This window comes from Pseudoliparis swirei, chromosome 12, assembly GCF_029220125.1.
Source record: "Pseudoliparis swirei isolate HS2019 ecotype Mariana Trench chromosome 12, NWPU_hadal_v1, whole genome shotgun sequence".
Lineage (NCBI taxonomy): Eukaryota > Metazoa > Chordata > Actinopteri > Perciformes > Liparidae > Pseudoliparis > Pseudoliparis swirei.
This window is the reverse complement of record NC_079399.1, coordinates 14,341,602-14,348,517: the sequence shown is the minus strand read 5'-3', so window position 1 is coordinate 14,348,517 and position 6,916 is coordinate 14,341,602.

The window sequence follows — 6,916 nt, the reverse complement described above, 5'->3', positions numbered from 1 at the left end:
CATGTTGTGTAGTTTCAGAGACTTAAGCTGTGGTGGTAGAAGTACTCAAGTGTCAACACTACTATGTGGAAATACTATGTTACAAGATAAATTACTGCGTTCAAATTTGTCCTGCAGTAAAATTATAAAACTATTTGAATCAAATTTACTTAAAGCTACTCTGGATTTTAGTTGTGTGTTGAGTTTTGGCGGCCCCTGTGGTTAAAGGCGGTAGTGGAGGTGGTCAACAAAAGGTCAACGGATAAAGAAAAAAAATTAAGAGAAATAATTTCCAGGCCCAAAAGGACATTGCTCACAATTATTACCACAGAAGATCTTCTGAAGTTCCCATCACTGCCAAATGTTTCTGCATTACAACTCAACCGTAATCTGAGTGAATAATGCCCTTATGATGATTACTTCTACATCCCTGAATGACTTTTGAAGCTACATCCTCCTCTCCCCATCTTCTCCTTTACAAGTTATTCGGGCTTTGGATGTTACGGTTTATAAAAATGAGGATCCCATGAGGTAATTTAATGACTAACATGTGTCCGCTGGACTTTATCACAAAGCCACTGGCCTTTGATCAAAAAACATTCTTAATCATTCTTACATGCACATTCCAACTCAGAAACACGATTTCCCCTAAATCGATACCAGAATCGTGCAAATGTTTAAAGCTCATTTGTGGCTTTTAAGTTCAGAACCACCAATGGACCAATTAAGCCTGGTGATGATGATGTTTTGTGTTAGAAGCCAGTAGAGAGTGTGTTGAATTGTTATAATTCATGCCACTGGCTGCAGAGCTTCATGGTTTCAAATCACTAGATGGCCAATTAAACACGAGAGCAGTTCGGCCCATAATGCACACAGACACACACACACACACACACACAGAAAAAGTGGAGCAAAACACAAGTTTGCCACGGGTCACGTAACAGGTAATTAGTTTAGTCACACTGGCTTTGCGGCTCGTGTTTCTGTCCACACGGAGCAACACAAACCTCGGGGCCATCCAGTTTGAACTCCACATGTGCGCTGTTGGCCTGTGTGTGTCTCACTCACGGAGGTTACTGGTAACCGGGGAAACAAAAGAGGGCGTAGCCGATGGCCGGTTACCCTTTTCTCACTTCAGTAGTCGTGCTTGAGCCGGAGCTGGAGACTTGAAGAGATTTCCAGACTTGGATATAAGTGTGAAGTGGGACTTCAGCGCTTTGTGTAGCTCCGGAGGGAGTTGTGTTAAGTTTGACAAATTAAACCTGCAGTGTGGAACTTGTGTCTCCCCCTCTAGCAGTGGGAGTCATCAAACAACCACAGTTGACGGATGCTTATGATGAATGCCACAGGTGAGCTTCCTGCATCTGGCAACGAATTGTAAAACGAAATTATTTTTTAAATGTACATCGTGACGTCTTTTCCTGACTACTTTTCCTTTTCCTTGACCTCGATGGAGAACGTCATGAGGTCGAGGAAAGATGCGAAGGAGAAGTCCCAAGGATTTAAGGAAAGACAACGGCAGTGCTCGGTGAATCCGACTGCACTTTTACGAGGTTATTACTCATGTAGTTAAAATAAAGGAAGCTTTCCCTGACAGGTAAAGGCTCATTCACATAGTGTGTGAACTCGTATAGCTACGGCTTCAATTAAACGGAAGTTAATTCATATGTGAAAGTCCCTCAGTCCTGCTTTAAATGTCGGTTAGATCTACAGTTAATGAAAGAAATATGGAGGTGTGCAGTTAGAACGTAGGGAGTTGCATTGTGGGTAATGTAGTCACCATGTTTTGAGAAAGGAGAAAGAATGCGTGGAATAAAACAGAACAATATCTCTCATTCTGCTGCATTCAGCATCAGAGATCCCCTTTACACCTAGCAATGTGATTATTCACACTGCACAACAATTATATTTAAAATACAGAAACTCAGAAACACATTATGGGCCAAGTAAGTACACATGCAACCTCGAGACACTCATTGATGTGCGAATGTGGTTAAGCTGTGTAGTGAACTAATCTAGCTATAATAGTCAATGTACTAACACCAGAACAAAGTGGCAATACCAGCATAATAATTGTTAAGAATAATAATAATAATAATAATAATAATAATAATAATAATAATAATAATAATAATAAAGACACATAGGAGGCTTCGTTCCACATTCATCTTTTTAAAAAGTTTTTGGAAGCATGTTTATCCAGATGTGGTCATCTAAATCTGAGTAAAGAAAAGTGTGCATGAGTTGTCCAGGACTGTTTATCAGAAACTTTCTGTCGCTACGCTGTATTGTTAATTGATATCAGTAACTATACAGTATCCCATGGGTCAGGGCCGGAGTGGGGCCACTTTTCAGCCCGGGAATTTCAGGCTCAAGACCAGCCCACTTTTTTCATGGTATCGTGGAAATTGGATAAATGAAGCAACAGTTCAGCTCTTACTATCCTGTAGTTCTTTTATTAATACCATGGTCCAACAAATAATGTTACGGTTAAATAGAACAATAATAATCCATTTAAGATGAGAAGTTAACAAAATATGCACAACATTAAAAAAGGCAGAAGGGCGTAGCAGGGGTGTCAGACTCAGATTAGGCAGTAGGCCAGATTTGTTGGAGTGAGACCTCATGGGGGCCGTCATGGTCATGGTCATTATCATTTTTCTGCATGAGTATTATATAGTGGTGATTTACTCCTTTACTACACCCACTTCTGAGCAAACAATGCATATTGGTTCATCAAGTACTGTACTGCTCTTTCTTAGAATATATAACTTTAATTCATATAGTTTCCTCTGTTATCCTCTCTACATGTCCCTGTAGTCATGGCCTCCTCATTGCAAATGTCGGGCTCATCATTTTCAGCAGGAGACTGTCTTCAGGCATGAAAACGGGTCAAGAGTGAAAAAGGTGAGAAGGATAGGCGCCTTGGGGTGCTGGTGACTTCCACGAACATCGATGTTGGACGTTGTATGATAATCTGTAGGCATGGACGGATTAAGAAACCACGGGCCCCTGGGCCTGGATGTGTCAAGGCCCCCCCCCGCAAAAAAAAACACATCGCTAACAAAACAGTCCGTATGGAACTACAGATCGTATCATATCAATACAAAGTTAATAACAGAGACTTCACGCAAAGGCTCTGGCTAAGGGGCCCCCTGAGCTCATGGGCCCCTGGTGCCGGTAGGCTCGTTCGGTAATCCATCCCTCAGTAGGACTATTGGGGCCCTGTTACTGACATGAATGACTTAAGCCTAGCATATACCGGCTCCGGCGCATCGTGTCATATCATCATATTCATATCAATACAATGTTAATCACAGCGACGTCACGCGCGGAGGCTCAGGCTCAGGGGCCCCCTGAGCTCATGGGCCCGGTAGGCCCGTTTGTTAATCCATCCCTGTCTGTAGGTCCTCCATTCTGGTGATCGGGCCCTATAATAATAGTAATATTGTGTATAATATGGTCATTCATGAACCAACTTCCTTTTTTTTTGGCGTGAACAAGTCTTCAAGTCTTGAGCTCTGCTGAGCCATGACTGGTCCTTGAGTCTGTTCTGCCTCTACCTGGTTGTCACGATCTTCTATACCATACCTGCCATAAATATCATGATACTGATACAATACCATAAAAACTGTATACCATAAATAAGACACTGGTATATTTATCTATAATAGTAATAAATAAAATATCTGTATGGTTCACTTTTTACCAACTTTTTCAACACTTAACAAATGGCAGTAATATTAGTATTAGCCTACAAGATATGAATGAAACTACATGGAGCCATCATAGCATTGATTATACACTATGAGGCCGTTAGTCTCTGACCAGATGATACCGAGTTCATCAGGATGAGCAGCTGTAGAGTTACAGAACTTTACAGACTGAACTTTAACATTTCACTTCTGGCATCTTTTTTTATTTTTATTTTTAAAGCCGACAATTCCGCCACTTAACGCCCCTCTCTGTTAGCGCTGCGCAGTGTGCGCAGACAGCTTGACACGGAGCAGCGCGTGCGCTCTGATCCCGCGCTCTTTTAATGAAGTATCGAGACTAAAAATATGCTAAATCACATCGCTCTTAACGTAGGGGTACGTTGTTAGTATCGCTACACCGTGCAGCGTGACAGCAACAGATGTAGCGGGCTAACATACAAGCTAACCTAAACCACCAAACGCTGAAGACGTCTTGACGCTGATTGGCCGAGACGCGACACGTCCCATCAAAGATGTTTTATTGCGAAGAGCACCACTCCACATTTTCTCCGTGTCCCACTCCAATCTCATAAACGCCGGCCGGCCAATTGACCCCCCCCCCCTACCCCAAAACAAAAACTCTTCGGATCTACACGATTCACGTAAGTCACCTATTTTGGTTTCAAAACGGCGAATTTCGCCGAAAGGTGAGGGATTCTCATGCCTGTGTCTTATCTGCTGCTCCGAAGCTACAAAGAAAAATTAAGTCATATTACTGCATACTTCAATATCAATAGTATATATCAATATTTGCATAATATTTGCAAAGTCTATGGATCACTATATTTTGGGTGATATAAAAAGGCTAATATTTTAATTCAATTTAATATTTTGCTTGGGAATAGGTTGACAACGCTACAATGATATTAATCAAGGCCACAACGTTAGCCGAATAGTTATGTTGCTAATCATTAGGCCTTTGTCTTGCCACTTGTGTTTGTCCTCTTGAAAATAAATCGGGAAGCTTGGCACATTTGGCAGCATCCTCCTCCAATGCCTTTCTTTTTTTCAACCTGGCTTTTTCAGCCCCTCCTGCCCTCTTCCTCCCGTCCATCCTCCCTGACGCGTATCGTTGCGGTCGGACCGGCCCAGCTATAGGTAGCTGAGAAAACTTTTTGGAAAAGACCGCTAAGGACCGAACCAACTTTATTTTGGAGGGGTGACCTTCCTCGCATGGTATACCGGCTGTAGCCTACCATGCGTGGAAGTTCACCTCTCCCAAAATGAGTTGGTTGGTTCCATAATGGACTGAACCAACTCTAATATTTGGGAGGGGTGAACTTCCTCGCATGGTACAACCCATGCAGAGGCTGCGCTGTCAGAATGCGGAACGTGTGTAGCCCACCTTAAGAGAAGATGGACTAACGTGACAAATGTCAACAAATAAAATTCTCGACCGGCCCAGAAGTGAAGCGGCCCACCGGGAACTCTCCCGATTCTCCCGATTACCCACCCCGGGCCTGCCATGGGTACAACATGTTAAACATGCTACAGCACAGCATATTTCAGTTTTGAATGTTCGGCGTGGGATGAGGAGAAACTTTTAGGAGCGCTGTGTGTGTGCGAGTGAGTTCAGTGTGGCTGTAAATCATTGTGAAGGATAAACACAGCAAGATCCTCCAACAATCACATCTCCCGTGATGCCGCCTGACAGAGAATAGCTCTCTTGTAACCACAGCCATCTTGGTTTGATGAAGCTCCATCCGGAGTTTGTTGTGGTGCAAACAAGTCTCCAAAAAAAGAGACAGCGGGGTCCAAAAAAAGGAAAACACAGATGACTTGCACAAAGTGATAAAACAATTTTAAAACGGTTTCTGGCTTGTCACTGATTTTAGTATTTTTTTATTGGCCATGCTTTTTAATGGATACAAACTTTGTTTAATAGGTGCAATAAAATAAAGCTGCTGTTATGACAACCTCCGAGTCGCTGTTCAATGAGGGATGCTGTGTCATGGCCGGCTGCAATTTCACACGTGGGAGCCATATTGGACGGAGCGGAGAGGACATATTTTCACAGTTTCATACTCTTATCAATAAGTCTGGTATTCTCTTCATCCTCATTATCTTAACACAGATGTTCTGTTTGCTATTGTTAATTTATTTAGACCCAGTGGGAGGCTGTCAACAGGCTCTACGTGACTCGATTAGGCGGATGGACAACACTGAAATGTTATCAACAGACAGAAATCAGACAGCAGTCAAATATTGATTTATATTATATTCCTAATTGGACTTTATTATTTAAAGATCATCGTCATAAGTAATGTGAAGGAAATGTATATTCAACACTTGGTAAACAATTCAATTACTGATTTTATACAGCGATCTGATGTGTAGGAAGAAGTGTTTACTGAATAAGAATGAAGCTCCTGCCACCTAGTGTTACATTTGGCGTTTGTACTGAGGGACAAGAAAGCTAAAAATAAAAATAAAATAAAATCATCTTGTGACAGACTTAGAATATAATAATTCAAACTTAATTATTTCTTAAAACATTGTGGTATTTTATGTGGACGTGCTTCAGCTGCAAGCAGCAGAGAACAAGACAGCAGGCTTGGTTCCTTTATTCATTTTGTGGAGATATAATCATTCAAATTAGTTCAATTAGAATCATTTGGATGATCAGTTCCACTTTCATCTTGGAGAGTATTTTTGGGATGCTGTAGGACTCAGTGGTCGCCAACCCGTCGATCGCGATCGACCGGTCGATCTCGGAGACGTTCCCTGTCGATCTCCAAAATAAAATGAAAATAAAATCACAAACACATTGTTCCTCGTTCTCGAACATTTTCTGAAGTGTCTTCTGAAACGTTTTCTTCCTGACTGGAAGATCGACGTCAGAAAAGATCTCCGCCTGATTTTAATGAACGCCTGAAAGCGGGTTCTCTGACAGCCGTGTTCATAGCTGTGCTCCCCGAAAGAGGGGAGCGTAGGACTCCAGGTGAGGCGCAGGGGAAATGCAGAAAGACCTTTATTCATAACTTTACATATTACACAAGTTCAAAGTACAAGGACATACAAACTACGTCATCAATAAATAAATGTTGTAATACCTGTACCTTAGTGTCAATGTTTACGTTACGGCATTAACAAATTACGCCTGCGCATGCGCAACTGCCGAGATTCTTGGCGACTTGCCAGGTCTTACCTCCGTGACTTGGGCTTTTCTGCTGTTGTCTTTC